This window comes from Myxine glutinosa, chromosome 13, assembly GCF_964187855.1.
Source record: "Myxine glutinosa chromosome 13, kmMyxGlut1.1, whole genome shotgun sequence".
NCBI lineage: Eukaryota > Metazoa > Chordata > Myxini > Myxiniformes > Myxinidae > Myxine > Myxine glutinosa.
In genome coordinates, this window is record NC_136273.1 from 81,467,700 (window position 1) to 81,484,613 (window position 16,914).

A 16,914-nucleotide genomic window follows, 5' to 3' on the forward strand; every position below is an offset into this window, starting at 1 on the left:
ACTGCAAGATGGCCCCTCCGGAGCTTTGCAGGCAATGCGGACATGCATGGCAATGACGTCATGACGTTCGCTCATTAGGTTGGAGCACCAAAATTGCAGATACTAATATGTATATATACACCACCGGTCAAAAGTTTTAGAACACCTCAATTTTTCCAGTTTTTATTGAAATTTACGCAGTTTAATGTCTCAATGTACTCTGAAATTAAGCATAGAACAAATAAACAATTGGAGATAAAACAGAAATCATATAATGATTTTGTTTGACAAAATTTAATTAAAATTTTTCACTCGGCAAAGTAGCCACATTTTGCAGATATAACCGCCGAACACACTCGTGACATTCTTTCTACAATGGAAATCAAATATTGTTCGGGAAGTTCTTCCCAACACTGTTGCAGAAGTTCCCACAAATGTGTTGCACTTGTAGGTTGCTTTGCTTTCACCCTTCTGTCCAGTTCATCTCAAACCAGCTCGATGGGGTTTGAGTCTGGAGACTGTTACTTGCCATTCCATGATTTGAAGCCCACCATCTTGTTCTTTTCCTCGAAGGTAGTTTTGACATAGCCTGGAGGTGTGTTTCGGGTCATTATCTTGCTGTAGGATGAACCCCTGACCAACTAGGCGTATACCAGAGGGTATTGCATGGCGCTGCAAAATTCTGTGGTAGCCCTTTTGGTTCAGGCTGCCAGTGACTGTGCAAGTCGCCGACTCTGGATCCAGCAAAAGAGCCCCAGACCATCACGCTTCCTCCTCCATGTTTGACAGTTGGTGTCACACACTGAGGAACCATCCTTTCGCCTACCCGATGGCGTACAAAAACCCTGCGTGATGAACCAAAGATTTCAAATTTTGATTCATCGGTTCATAAGACCTTCTTCCAGTCTTCAGTAGTCCACTGGCGGTGCTTCATGGCCAAGGCAAGCCTCTTTTTCTTATTTTGCCATCTTAGCAATGGCTTTCTTACTGCCACTCGACCTGCCAAACCTGCAGCTCAAAGTCTTCTCTTCACAGTTGAAACTGAGACTTTCTTACTTCGACCAGTGTTAAGCTGTGCTTGATGCTGTTGTCCTGTGAGCTGCCTATCTCGCAAGCTGTTGACTCTCAGAAACTTGTCTTCTGATTCTGTTGTGGCTTTGGGTCTGCCAGACCTCTTCCTGTCAGAATTTCCTCCAGCTTCCAATACACTACTTCCTGCAGTGCAATATTGTCCAAATAATGCTTCAGAGGGTGTAACAACAGTCTGTTCCAATACTGCTTTTATACAGACAGGGGGTTTGTAATCAAGAAATCAGCAGAGGTTGGGACACCTGTAGGAATTGTTTGCATCAACTTTCAAGGCTGAATTTACTTACATTGCTGCAGAACAGCTATAAGTGATATACTATAATGTCAAGTTAAAGTTGTTAACCCATTCCTTGTTCCCTGAAGAAGGCCGTTTTTTTACAATATAACTGTGCAAGTTACATTATTTTCCCATTTTTGCAAACCTAAACTTTTTTTTTAACCTCGAGCAGTTTACTGCTTACCTTTGTACCATTTCAGGTTATTCACTGGCCATTAAACTGCATAAATTTCAATAAAAACAGGAAAAATTGAGGTGTTCTAAAACTTTTGACCGGTAGTATATATATTATATATATATATATATATACATACATACATACATACATACATACATACATACATACATACATACAGTCATGTGAAAAAGTAACTACACCCCATGTAAAGTTTTGACTTTTTCAACATATTTCAACATACAGCTATTTGATCTTCATTTCAACAATTTTGACAGATAAAGGTGATATAATATAACAAATATCATGAAACATTTACATTTTGTAGTCCATTGTATAATTTAAATAAACATAAATGCAAATTTCGCATGTGGAAAAAGTAAGTACACCCTTGGCTCTAATTGGTGGTATTGCCCCCTTTGGCAGAAACAACCTCAAGTAGGCATGTCTTATAACTGTCTACCAGTCTCTGACATCGACTGGGAGAAATTTTTGCCCACTCCATGCAGAATTCTTTCAGCTGTGCGATGTTTGAGGGGTTTCTTGCATGCACAGCTCGTTTCAAATCCCCCCCACAACATCTCGATTTTTTTTTTTTTTTTTTTTTTGTATACAAGATCGAGGCTCGTGAAAGAGCTAACATTAATCACACAAAAAGACAAACCGACACAAAAAGCAAGGGGAGCGGCAGACAAGATGGGGAGAGAGGGGGAAGGACACAAAAGAGAGGGGGAAGAGGGGGAAGGACACAAACACAACATTTGAGAGCAGGGACATCGGGAGGACTTGGGGGGAGGTGGGAGAGGAATAAAACATATGAACACTGCAAGGACTCTGGGGTGAATTACCGGGGGTAGAAAAGATCAAGGTTTTCGATGGGGGAAGATAAGAGATGGTGGTGAACAGCTGTTTTAAAGACCTGGAGGGAGGAGTGGGATTGAAGGGAGTGGGGGAGTTTGTTCCAGAGGCGGGAGAAAAGGGGAATGAAAGAGTGAAGGTGAGCATACAGCCTAGACTTTGGCAGTTTAACCATAAGAGGGTTGCAGGCAGATCTTGTGCGACCTGAAGGAATATTGGGGGGACAGAGCACAGAGAGAGCTGGGGGAGCAAGGCCGGAGAGGAGTCGGTAGAAGACAGAAAGACCACCAACCTGCCTGCGGTGAGTGAGTGAAACGCCCTCGGTGTTGACTACATCGCAGGAGATTCCAATGATTCTGAAAGCTTTGGCCTCAACAGCGTGAAGCCGAGCAAGGTGTGAGGCAGGAGCACCAGCCCAGAGGGGAGAACAGTATTCCATTGAGCTGCGGATGAAAGCCTTGTATGTGGTGAGGAGCTCAGGTGTGCCAAAGAAGGACTTCGCACGACGGAGGATGCCCAGTCGGCGACTGGCTTTGGAGGCCAGCTTGGAAATGTGGTTTTCCCAAGAAAGATCATGGCAGATAGTGAGACCCAAAAGCTTGAGCGACAGAACTTCTTGGAGAGGATTGTTGAGAAAGTAGATGGGAGGGTTGTCCAGTCGGTCCTTTCGGAGAGACATTGTAAGAGTGTGAGATTTGTCAGGATTGAAAGACATGTTCCACTTGTTTGACCAGTCTGTGATTTTGTCCAGGTCTGCAGAGAGTGAGGAGGCTGCAGACTGCCGATCTGAGGGATGAGGAATGGAGCGACACAGAGTAGAGTCGTCAGCAAAGAGATAGAGAGGATTTTCAAGAGAGTCAGAGAGATCATTGATGAAGACCAGAAAAAGCACAGGGCCCAGAACACTACCTTGGGGAACTCCAGCCTGAACAGGAAGAGGAGATGAGAGAAACCCATTCAGGGCCACACGTCGACTACGACCAGAGAGGAAGTCCGCCAGCCATGCGTGGAGATTTCCATGGATACCAAAGGAGGAGAGTTTGGTGAGCAGAGCAGGGTGCCAGACCGTATCGAAGGCACGTGAAATGTCAAGGGAGACAGCTCTAATTTCCTGTTTGGTGTTGAGGACCTCCATCCATTGTTGAGAAAGCAGAAGCAGCATGTCCATAGTAGAGTGACCAGGTCTGAAACCAAATTGGTGATCAGAGATCAAGCCATTGGAGAAGAGGAAAGATTTAATATCTGAAGTAATGATGGATTCCATGACTTTGCTGATAATTGGGAGAAGGCTGATTGGTCTGTAGTTGCTGGGATCTGTTTTTGCACCTTTTTTGTGCAAACCGGTGATGTTGGCTGATTTCCAAGCAGATGGCAGATGACCTTGAGCAAAAGAGAGGGTGAAGAGAACAGAAAGAGGGAGTGAAAGAGCAGAAGAACATGATTTTAGGACCCGTGGGCTGATGCCGTCAGGACCAGTTGCAGAATCAGAGTCGAGGGTTGACAGAAACTTTTCCACCTTGTCAGGAGGAAAGGACACAGAGTCCAGGAGCAGCTGGGTACGACTGGGTACGGTGGGTACAGAGAGGGATGGGTTTGGGACACAAGATTTAGAGGCAAACACAGAGTTGAGGCATTCAGCTTTTTCACGTGCGGAGTCAGCCGTTAAGCCGTTTGAGGTGAGGGAGGGGATGGAGGGGGAACAAACACCAGAAACAGATTTGACCAGACGCCACCAGGATTTGGAAGAGGGAGACAGATAAGAGAGTTCGGTCTTGAGAATGGTGAGATATTGTTTCCTGGCTCTCCTGAGGGTGGACACACACTTGTTTCGGGCTTTGTGAAAGGAAATGAGATTTCCTTCCGTTGGATTTGCTTTCCAGGAGACGAAAGCAAGTTGTTTCAGGGAAACAGCCTCACCACAAGATTCCGTGTACCATGGACGGGAGGAAGGGTATGACAACTGAAGACGAGATGGTATAAATCTGTGCATGAGAGAGAGCAATTTACTTTGAAAGAATTCCAGGATGAGTTGATGTCAGAGGCGGTAGAGATGGGAGACCAGTCAAGATGATTGATGGCTGCTTGAAGACCGTGCCAGTTGGCCTGAGTGAAATGCCAGACTCGTCGACGCTGAGGAGGCTCTCTGAGAATGGTCAGAGAGATGTCCACTTTGACAAGCACATGATCAGATGAGCCGATTGGAGCAGAAGAAGAGCAGCAGACATTTTCAGGGAAGTTTGTCATAACCAAATCCAGAAGAGAAGATGCTCCGTTGACTGAGATCCGTGTCGGGAAATTGACAGATTGTGTCAGTCCCAGTGAGTCGCAGAAGTCCTTTGCTGAAGAGCCATGGCTGGTGAGAGAGGTACCCACACCCAGCCAACTGGCATGGTGACAATTGAAATCACCACATATGAGGAAGAGAGAGTTGGGATGGGTAGATAGAAGTTGGTCTATATTATCAGACAGTGAGATGTAGATGGAGTCATCGCTGTTTGGTGGACGGTACAACGCACATATGAACAAAAGGTGGGAGCGAAGGGGAAGCCGTAGCCAAAGGTATTCCTGGGGGTGAGGTGGAGAGAGGGCAGTGGAGGGCGAGTGAGGAAGAGAGTTTTTTATAAAGATAGCAACCCCACCTCCAGGACGAGGCTCAGGTCTATCATACCGGAGGAGGGAGTAACCTGGGAGAGATACCAAGGCATCAGAGACATCATGAAGGAGGAAAGTTTCTGTTTAGCAGATCACATCTGGTTTGTCAGAAGCAACCTGTATGGAGAGGTCAGTCAAGTTTGAGCGAAGGCCCCGGATGTTTGAGGTCCATACCGTTAATGAAGAGGAAGGGGGAGCATCGGGTCCAGAACAGGGGGGGGGGGGGGGTGGGGTAGGGTAAGATGTGGAAGAGGAGGAAGAGGTAGGGAGAGCTGTTGAAGGTGTGTCAGATATTTCAGAGATTTTAGAATAGCTTGGAGAAAGGGAAGAATGGGGCGGACAAAAGGTTTGATGGAGATTGGGTGAGGCACAGTGAGGTGTTATTTGAGGAGGGGGAAGAGCGAGGCAGAAGGTTTGGGGAGATGAAGGTGAAAGTTGGAAGGGGGAAGAAGCAGGGAGGATGCTTTGAGGAGGAGGGGTGAGAGGGGAGTCTAGGAGGGGAGGAGCGAGGGAGAGTCTCGGAGGGGAGGGGTGTGGGGGGAGTTTAGGAGGGAGGGGAGGGAAGGGGCAAGGGGGGAGATTTGAAAAGGATGGGTGATGGGGAGGATTTGGAGGGGAGGGGTGAGATTGGATTTTGAAAAGTGTACGATTCATGGGAAACGAACATTTTTTGCAAAATGAGTTTGAGACCTTCGAGTCAAAAATACGTTTGAGGACACTGGAGGAGGGGTGGAGTTCTGGATAGTTTAGGGAATGTAGAAAGGAGGAACTGTAAGAGATGGTATTATATATATTTTTTGGAATGAATAGATTTTTTTTTTTTTTTTTTTTTTTTTTTTTTGTATACAAGATCGAGGCTCGTGAAAGAGCGAACATTAATCACACAGAAAGACAAACCGACACATAAAACATATAACATAGGGAGCGGTAGACAAGATGGGGAGAGAGGGGGAAGGACACAAACACAACATTTGAGAGCAGGGACCGAGAGACATGGAGACATCGAGAGATCTGAGAGAGGGCGAGGGCTTTGGGGGGGGGGGGGGCATGGGAAGGGGGCGGTGGGAGAGGTATAAAACATATGGACACTGCCAGGACTTCCAGGAAAGAAGTTGGAATTTCAAACAAGGTGGATCTGGGGTGAATTAGCGGGGGTAGAAAAGATCAAGGTTTTGGATGGGGGAAGATAAGAGATGGTGGTGAACAGCTGTTTTAAAGACCTGGAGGGAGGAGTGGGATTGAAGGGAGTGTGGTAGTTTGTTCCAGAGGCGGGAGAAAAGAGGAATGAAAGAGTGAAGGTGAGCGGAGAGCCGAGATTTCGGCAGTTTAACCATCAGAGGGTTGCTGGCAGATCTTGTGCGACCTGTAGGAATATTTGGGGGACAGAGCACAGAGAGAGCTGGGGGTGCAAGGCCGGAGAGGAGTCGGTAGAAGACAGAAAGACCACCTACCTGCCTGCGGTGAGTGAGTGAAAGGCCCTCAGAGATAGCTTCATCGCGGGAGATTCCAATAATTCTGAAAGCTTTGGTTTCAACAGCGTGAAGCCGAGCTAGGTGTGAGGCAGGAGCACCGGCCCATAGGGGAGAACAGTATTCCATTGAGCTGCGGATGAAAGCCTTGTATGTGGTGAGGAGCTCAGGTGTGCCGAGGAAGGACTTCGCACGACGGAGGATGCCCAGTCGGCGACTGGCTTTGGAGGCCAGCTTGGAAATGTGGTTTTCCCAAGAAAGATCATGGCAGATAGTGAGACCCAAAATCTTGAGCGACAGAACTTCTTGGAGAGGATTGTTGAGAAAGTAGATGGGAGGGTTGTCCAGTCGATCTTTTCGGAGAGACATAGTAAGAGTGTGAGATTTGTCAGGATTGAAAGACATGTTCCACTTGTTTGACCAGTCTGTGATTTTGTCCAGGTCTTCAGAGAGTGAGGAGGCAGCAGACTGCCGATCTGAGGGAAGAGGAATGGAGCGGCAGAGAGTGGAGTCATCAGCAAAGAGATAGAGAGGATTTTCGAGAGAGTCAGAGAGATCATTGATGAAGACCAGAAAAAGCACGGGGCCCAGAACACTGCCTTGGGGAACTCCAGCCTGAACAGGAAGAGGAGATGAGAGAAACCCATTCAGGGCCACACGTTGACGACGACTAGAGAGGAAGTCCGCCAGCCATGTGTGGAGATTTCCATGGATACCAAAGGAGGAGAGTTTGGTGAGCAGAGCGGGGTGCCAGACCGTGTCGAAGGCACGTGATATGTCGAGGGAGACAGCTCTAATTTCCTGTTTGGCATTGAGGACCTCCATCCATTGTTGAGACAGCAGAAGCAGCATGTCCAGAGTAGAGTGACCTGGTCTGAAACCAAATTGATGATCAGAGATCAAGCCATTGGAGAAGAGGAAAGATTTCATATCAGAAGCAATGATGGATTCCATGACTTTGCTGATAATTGGGAGAAGGCTGATTGGTCTGTAGTTGCTAGGATCTGTTTTTGCACCTTTTTTGTGCAAAGCGGTGATGTTGGCTGATTTCCAAGCAGATGGCAGTTGACCTTGAGAAAAAGAGAGGGTGAAGAGAACAGAGAGAGGGTGAGATAGAGCAGCAGAGCAGGATTTTAGGACCCGTGGGCTGATGCCGTCGGGTCCAGTTGCAGAATCAGAGTCGAGGGTTGACAGAAACTTTTCCACCTTGTCAGGAGGAAAGGACACGGAGTCCAGGAGCAGCAGGGTACGACTGGGTATGGTGGGTACAGAGAGGGATGGGTTTGGGACACAAGATTTAGAGGCAAACACAGAGTTGAGGCATTCAGCTTTTTCACGTGCGGAGTCAGCTGTGTAGCCGTTTGAGGTAAGGGAGGGGATGGAGGGGGAACAAACACCAGAAACGGATTTGACCAGACGCCACAGGATTTGGAAGAGGGAGACAGATAAGAGAGTTCGGTCTTGAGAACGGAGAGATATTGTTTCCTGGCTCTCCTGAGGGTGGACACACACTTGTTTCGGGCTTTGTGAAAGGAAATGAGATTTCCTTCCGTTGGATTTGCTTTCCAGGAGACGAAGGCAGTTGTTTCTGGGCAACAGCCTCACCACAAGATTCCGTGTACCATGGACGGGAGGAAGGGTATGACAACTGAAGACGAGATGGGATAAATCTGTGCATGAGAGAGAGCAATTTACTTTGGAAGAATTCCCAGGATGAGTTGATGTCAGAGGTGGTAGAGATGGGAGACCAGTCCAGATGATTGATGGCTGCTTGAAGACCGTGCCAGTTGGCCTGAGTGAAATGCCAGACTCGTCGACGCTGAGCAGGCTCCCTGAGGATGGTCAGAGAGATGTCCACTTTAACAGGACATGATCAGATAATCCGATCGGAGCAGAAGAAGAGCAGCAGACATTCTCAGGGAAGTTAGTCATAACCAAGTCCAGAAGAGAAGATGTTCCGTTGACTGAGATCCGGGTTGGGAAATTGACAGATTGTGTCAGTCCCAGTGAGTCGCAGAAGTCCTTTGCTGAGGAGCCATGGCTGGTGAGAGAGGTACCCCACACCCAGCCAACTGGCATGATGACAGTTGAAATCACCACATATGAGGAAGAGAGAGTTGGGATGAGTAGATAGAAGTTGGTCCATATCATCAGACAGCGAGATGTAGATGGAGTCATCACTGTTTGGTGGACGGTACAACACACATATGAACAAGAGGTGGGAGCGAAGGGGAAGCCGTAGCCAGAGGTATTCCTGGGGGTGAGGTGGAGAGAGTGCAGTGCAGGGCGAGTGAGGAAGAGAGTTTTTGATAAAGATAGCAACCCCGCCTCCAGGACGAGGCTCAGGTCTATCATACCGGAGGAGGGAGTAGCCCGGGAGAGATACTATGGAATCAGAGACATCATAAAGGAGGAAAGTTTCTGTAAGATTTGGTGAGCAAGACGAAAGCATCCTTTTGTAGGAAAAGAAGAAAAGGGTGTTATAATATATGAGAGAAAATAGTTGTTCAGGGGAGAGATTATACATTTCTAACCGCGTGATCGCGAACGAAGAACGAACGAACAAAAAGAACAACAAATAAACGAATAAGACCTGGGAAGGAAATATTTTTTGGGGGGTTTTTTTTTTTGTTTGTTTTGTGAGTACAGATATTAAACAAGGAGGTACGGGGTGAACGACTGGTACGAAACAGAGAACGAAAATAATTTCAGCGCATTCGACGAATCGCTCAGAGAAAAACAAAACCACAAGGTCGGAGACGGTACGGTAGTCTAAGCCTACGAGTACTAGGCCGCAGAATACTCGATACCATTAACCGACGATTGTGTATACATGTACGAAAAATTAGCACCGAAAATTTTCCAAAAGATACGCTATAGGTACACACACCGAAAGATAGATACAGTCTCGACAAAAACACGATTGTGATAGATCACTTAGCTTCGAGAGCATGAGCGCATGGAGCAGCTTCAAAAAGACGTGACCTCGCCGTGATCTCGCGAGATCATTCGCGATGGATTTAGATCCGGGCTTTGACTTGGCCATTCCAGAACCCTCCATTTCTTTCTTTTCAGCCATTCCTTGGTGGATTTACTGGTATGTTTAGGGTCATTGTCATGTTGCAAGGTCCACCTTCGGTTGAGCTTCAACTTTCCGACAGATGGCCTCACATTATCCTCAAGCACCTTCTGGTACAATGAAGAATTCATAGTGGATTATATGAAGGTGCGCTGCCCAGGCCCTGATGCAGCAACGCTGCCCCAAACCATAATATTTCCACCACCATGCTTTACAGTTGGTATCCGGTTCTTGTGGTCATTTGCTGTCTTTGGTTTTCAAACATGTCTTCTGGTACTGTGGCGAAAATAGCTCTACCTTTGACTCATCTGTCCAGAGCACATTGTTCCAGAAGTGCTGGTCTTTGCCGAGGTGTTCATTGGCAAACTTTAGTCGTGCCCTGATGTTCTTTCTGGACAGCAAAGGTTTCCTCCTGGCACACCTCCCATGTAGATCAAAATTGTGCAGCCTGTTCTCTTTCTAATGGTAGACTCGTTCACTTTGACATCAACAGCCGAGTCGCCGACTGGGCATCCTCCGTCGTGCGAAGTCCTTCCTTGGCACACCTGAGCTCCTCACCACATACAAGGCTTTCATCCGCAGCTCAATGGAGTACTGCTCTCCCCTCTGGGCTGGTGCTCCTGCCTCACACCTAGCTCGTATTCACGCTGTTGAAACCAAAGCGTTCAGAATCATTGGAATCTCCCGCGATGACGCTATCTCCGAGGGCCTTTCACTTACTCACCGCAGGCAGGTTGGTGGTCTTTCCGTCTTCTACCGACTCCTCTCCGGCCTTGCTCCCCCAGCTCTCTCTGGGTTCTGTCCCCCAAATATTCCTACAGGTCGCACCAAGATCTGCCTGCAACCCTCTTATGGTTAAACTGCCAAAATCAAGACTCTCTGCTCACCTTCACTCCTTCATTCCTCTTTTCTCCCGTCTCTGAAACAAACTCCCTCACTCTCTTCAATCCCACTCCTGCCTCCAGGTCTTTAAAACGGCTGTTCACCACCATCTCTTATCTTCCCCAATCCAAAACCTTGATCTTTTCTACCCCTGCTAATTTCACCCCAAATCCACTTTTTTGAGGTGACTTTTGACTTATTTCCTGGAAATCCTTGGTGTCCTTGCGTTTTATACCTATCCTGCCTCCCCCCCAGGCCCTCTCCCTCCCACACATCTCCGATGTCACTGCTCTCAAATGACCGCTCCCCTTTTTATATACTTTGTTTGCTTGTTTGTTTGATTTGTTTGTTTGATAAATGTTAGCTCTTTCACGAGCCTCGACTCTGTATACAACAAAAAAAAACAAAAAAACAGTGGCAAGAGCTACCTCTAGGTCCCGTGATGACATTCTGGGGTTCTTAGAGACTTCTTTCAGCATCTTGCGGTCTGCTCTCGGGCTGAACTTGCTGGGGCGGCCTGGCCTGAACAAGTTGGCAGTTGTTTCGAATCTTCTCCTCTTGTAGATGATCTTCCGGACAGTTGAATGATTGTCAAATTGTTTGGAGATCTTTTTAAATCCCTTCCCAGACTCATAGGCATCTATAACCTTCTTTCTGAAGGCCTCAGAGAGCTCTTTTGATCTAGGCATGGTGACGCCGCACACTTCAACAACAAAGAGCAAACCAAACTAAATGTCTGAGGTTTAAATAAGACAGGTTCCTCCAAGATCCTCTCTAACGATGTTCTAATCATTTGCACCTGAGCTGGTGCACCTGATTCTAATTTTAGGTATTTGAAGTAGTGATAAATGTAGGGGTGTACTTACTTTTTCCACATGCGAAATTTGCATTTATGTTTATTTAAATTATACAATGGACTACAAAATGTAAATGTTTCATGATATTTGTTATATTATATCACCTTTATCTATCAATATTGTTGAAATGAAGATAAAATAGCTGTATGTTGAAATATGTTGAAAAAGTCAAAACTTTACATGGGGTGTACTTACTTTTTCACATGACTATATATATATATGGCGGTCACCACTGATGGTATGAAATCGAAAAGTGACTGGTATATAACCGAAAGGTTTTCAGAGTCATAAGTGTATGCAGTACTCACTGCGTTGCCCTGATGAGCCCCAAAAAAAGGGCGAAACCAGGTCGGTAACTGTGAGTTTTACATACACTTATGACAGTATCTGAACTAAGATCAAAATTCTGCTCTGTCAGAGGGTTCTCTGAGAGCTTGACAGGCAGAGCGTATGTACATGGCAGTGACGTCATTACTTGCGCTCATTGAAAGCTGGAGAACTGCACATATATTTGGATTGGTTTGCTCCCGGCTGCATCCAGGGGATTCATATAATGAGTGGATACCAGAGGTAATGTGCCATGTGGCAGATGGCACTTATCGCTCCCATTAAGGTACAGCATAGCTGGATGGGATACCTTAATGGCGGTTCACCACTGATGGTATGAATCGAAAAGTGACTGATATATATATATATATATGTATATATATATATATGTATATATATATATGTATATATATATATATATATATTATATATATATATATATATATATATATATATATATGTATATATATATATATATATATATATATATATATATATATGTATATATATATATATATATATATATATATATGTTGAATAAGAATAATACAAATATATGATGAAAGGAACATGTATATTTTAGAGCAATATCACAGTACATTTCCTACATGACGTTTTGTCAATTTTCAATTTCTCAAACCTCTTGGTATACAACATTTCTGCTTTTCTTACTTGGTGCCAAGACATAAAGATTGCTTGGTTTTCCAACCCTCGAGCAGCCCACGTACAGCTGGCCATGGGGAAGTACCGGCATTGCCGGGCGGGGGAGGGGAGGGGAGGGGGAAGGGGAGGGGAGGGGAACGGGGGGGAGGGGAGGAGAGGGTGGGGAGGGGAGGGGAACGGGGGGAGGGGAGGAGAGGGTGGGAGGGGAGAAGAGGGGGAGGGGAGAGAGGGGGGAGAGAAGGGGGGGAGGGGAGAAGAGGGGGGGGAGGGGGAGGAGGAGAGGAGGGGAGGGGGGAGGAGGAGAGGGGAGGGGGGAGATGAGAGGGGAGGGGGGGAGATGAGGGGGGTAGGGGGGGAGATGAGGGGGGAGGGGAGGGGTGAGGGGAGGTGAGGGGGGAGTGGGGAGGGGGGAGGGGGAGGGAGGGGGGAGGGAGTGGGAGGGGGTTGACGGGGAGTGGGAGGGGGGGCTTCACCCGGATTGAAGAAGAATAATACAAATATATGATGAAAGGAACATGTATATTTTAGAGCAATATCACAGTACATTTCCTACATGACGTTTTGTCAATTTTCAATTTCTCAAAACCTCTGGGTATACAACATTTCTGGTTTTCTAACTGGTGCCAAGACATAAAGATTGCTTGGTTTTCCAACCCTCGAGCAGCCCACGTACAGCTGGCCATGGGAAGTACCCGGCATTGCCGGGCAGGGCAAGGGAGGGAGGAGGAAGGGGAGGGAACGGGGGGGGAGGGGAGAAGAGGGGGGGAGGGGAGAAGAGGAGGGAGGGAGAGGGGAGAAGAGGAGGGAGGGGAGGAGGAGAGGGGAGGGGGGGAGGTGAGGAGGGAGGGGGAGGGGGCAGGTGAGGAGGGAGGGGGAGGGGGCAGGTGAGGGGGAGGGGGGGAGGGGCAGGTGGGGGGAGGGGTGAAGGGAGGTGAGGGGGGAGTGGGAGGGGGAGGTGAGGGGGGAGGTGCGAGGGGAGGGGGGAGTGGAGGGTGAGGGGAAAGTGGGGGGGAGGGGGGAGGGGTGAGGGGGTAGGGAGTGGGAGTGGGGGAGGGGAGGAAGAGGGGGGGAGGGGGGGCTTTGCCCGGGTTGAATAAGAATAATACAAATATATGATGAAAAGAACATGTATATTTTAGAGCAATATCACAGTACATTTCCTACATGGCGTTTTGTCAATTTTCAATTTCTCAAAACCTCTTGGTGTACAACATTTCTGGTTTTCTTACTTGGTGCCAAGACATAAGATTGCTTGGTTTTCCAACCCTCGAGCAGCCCACGTACAGCTGGCCATGGAAGTACCCGGCATTGCCGGGCGGGGAAGGGGGGGAGGAGGAAGGGGAGGGGAGGGGAACGGGGGGAGGGGAGGAGAGGGTGGGAGGGGAGAAGAGGGGGGGAGGGGAGAAGAGGGGGGAGGGGAGAAGAGAGGAGGAGGGGAGGAGGAGAGGGGAGAAGAGGAGAGGGGGAGGGGGGAGGGGAGGGGGGGGGAACGGTTAGCTTGGCAAGCGATAGCAGGATTTTTACTTTTATTTTTACCTCAATGAGGGCTATATATATAGTCCGTGCTTGGGGCCTTCAAGTTCAACATAAAGTTTTTTTATGAAAAATAATGCAGATGTATAACAATCCACCAATGCAAGTTCAGAATGAATGCAGATCCTTTACTTCGCGATACAAACGCAATTCCCGCCATTTCCACTCACGATCGAGGCCCTCCACAGTGGCAGCGCCTCTTCTTCCTCCTACAACTTCGTCTCACTTCTTTCACTCAAAATGTACGAAATTCTGCCGCATGAAATTATGTAGAGGCCTCGTCGGGGGATATAAGGTACATAAGGAAGGCGTTGTAACAGAAGAATCAAAATAAAAGTGGAAGAACATGAGGAAATGGGAGCTATTCTGGACCCGCAGCCAAACCCGACAACCATTGCAATGCACCCCGAACGTCTAGCGCCGCCACAAACCACCATGGAATTGCAGGTGGTGCGGTTTTTTAAAACCATTGATATTGAAATAAAACGTAGCCTATAACCACCAGGATTTTATGCTGATTCCGAATCTGTGTCTAAAACTTTTCTCCGATGTGTAGTTCTTGAGTTATAAGCGGACACCCAGACAGACACACATATACACACACACACACACACATATATATATATATATATATATATATATATATCAGTCACTATGCGACCCCCATATCATCAGTGGAGAACCGCCAGCAAGGTGTCCCATACAGCTGCTGCTGCACCTTGCTGGAGCGATAAGCACTGCCTGCCACACGGTAACGTTATCTCTGGTATCCACTCATCATATCATATGGAGTCGACCTGGTTGTGGTTGGGAGTTACTAATAATGGTATCTGTAATCTGTTCTCCAACCTAATGACCTAATAACCTAATATATATATTGGTATACTTGGTCAAGGCTCATATAAGAGCTAAAATGCTTTTGTGTGTGGGTTGGTGGTTGTTGTCGCCATATGTGGGTTTCAAAAGGTGGAATGGAGCCCTCTGAAAGTGTGTTTTTGTGTGTGTGTGTGTGTTTCTTTTTTTTTTCTGCCCTTTCGTCAGCATCGGCCATGGCATGTGATGCAAGAGTGAGAGGTTGTGACATAATCGTTGGGACATAGGCAGGAAAACAAGGCAATGTAATTGATGATTGGCATTTGTAATGTGATTGTAAATAATTCCCCACTTTACTTGCTATGTTGCATTTCATCACCAGCGTTTGCCTCATTTCACCTGAACTTAAGTTAAAGGTCAGTCCTTTTTTCCATGTCAGACCAAAAATAAAGGTTGGCGTGACCCGGTTAAAAATACTGCCAACTTGAAAAATTTGACTTGACGTTTTTGTTGCTCATCAATATGAAGGGTTCCTTGATGCTTGATTTATTTCTGGACCATTTGACACACTTGTATATATACTCAGAAATGCACAAATGCAGTGCCTTCAGAAAGTATTCACACCCCTTGACTATTCTCATGTTTTGTTGTGTTACAACCTGAATTTAAAATAGATTAAATCGGGATTTTTTGTCACAGATATACCCATATTACCCCATAATGTCAAAGTGGATTTTTTATTTTTAGAAATCTTTGCAAAATAATTAAAACTGAAATACAATAGTATCTAATTTCATGAGTCTGCAACCCCCTGAGTCAATACTCCATAGAACTGCCTTTGGCAGTGATCACATCTTTGAGTCTTTTTGCATATGTCTGTATCAGCTTTGCACATCTGGATTTGGGGAGTTTCTCCCTTTGTTCCTTGCAGATTTGCTCAAGCTCTGTCGAGTTGGATGGGGAGCGTCGGTGAACAGCAATCCTTAAGTCTTTCCACAGATTCTCAATGGGATTCAAGTCTGAGCTTTAGCTGAGCCACTCAAGGACTTTCACGTTCTTGTTCTGAAGCCATTCCAGTGTTGCTTTGGCTGTATGCTTGGGGCCATTGTCCTCTTAGAACATAAATCTTTGTCACAGTCTAAGGTCTTTTGCACTCTGAAGCAGGTTCTCCTCAAGGTTTTGCCTGTATTTGGCTCCATTTCTTGTTCCCTCTATCCTCACAAGTCCCTTCTGCTGAAAAGCATCCCCATAGCAGGATGCTGCCACCACCATGCTTCATTGTCGGGATGGTGTTAGATTGGTGATGAGCTATGCTCGGTTTCCGCTAGACGTAGCGTTTGCATTCAGGCCAAAGAGTTCAATTTTGTCTCATCAGACCACAGAATATATTGCCTCAAACTCTGAGTCTCTTTGTACCTTTTTGCAAACTTCAGGCGTGCTGTGAGGAGTGACCTTTTCTCAGGAGTGACTTCCATCTGGCTACTCTCCCATAAAGCCTAGATTTGTGAAGTGCTGCAGAGACTGTTGTCCTTCCGGCAGGTTCTCCCATCTCAGCCAATAAACTTTTTGTTCTGTCAGAGTGGTCATTGGGTTCTTGGTCAACCCCTTGATCAAGGTCATTCTTGCCCTGTTTTTCAGTTTGGTCAGATGGCCAGCTATAGGAAGAGTCTGAGTATTTCCATATTCTTTCCATTTCCAAGTGATGGAGCTCACTGTGCTCTGGGGAACTTTCAACACTCTAGAAATTGTTTTATACCCTTTCCCAGATCGAAGCCTCCTCACAATTCTATCTCAGATTTCTGCGGGCAGTTCTTTGGATGTAATGATAGAGTTTCTGCTGTGACATGCACTGTCAACAGTGGGACCTCATATAGAAAGGTGTGTTTCTTTCTAAATCATGTCCATTCAATTGAATCGACCACAGGTGGACTCCAATCAAGTTGTGGAGACATCTTAAGGATGATCACAGGAAATTGGATGCACCTGAGCTCAATTTGGAGTGTCATAGCAAAGGTGTCGAATACTTATTGACTCAAAACATTTCAGCTTTTAATTTTTTATTTTGTAAATATGTCAAAAAAAAAAATTCAATCCATTATACCTTTGGGCTATAACACAATAAAATGTGAAAATCCAAGTGGTATGAATACTTTCTGAAGGCACAATTAATATAATATGAACACGCACACACACACGCTAACGGAGGTAGATGCTTTGAGACCTGGTAGGTCTCCGTTTTCCTCCTGAAACCCACCCATGTC

At 46.5% G+C, this 16,914-nt stretch overlaps 1 protein-coding gene across 13 annotated transcripts in view; it reads left to right on the top strand.

Annotated features, from left to right (window-relative positions):
* LOC137439047 (protein phosphatase EYA1) overlaps positions 1-16,914 on the top strand; it is a 267,871-nt gene that overhangs the window by 186,533 nt on the left and 64,424 nt on the right. The window lies entirely within an intron of this gene.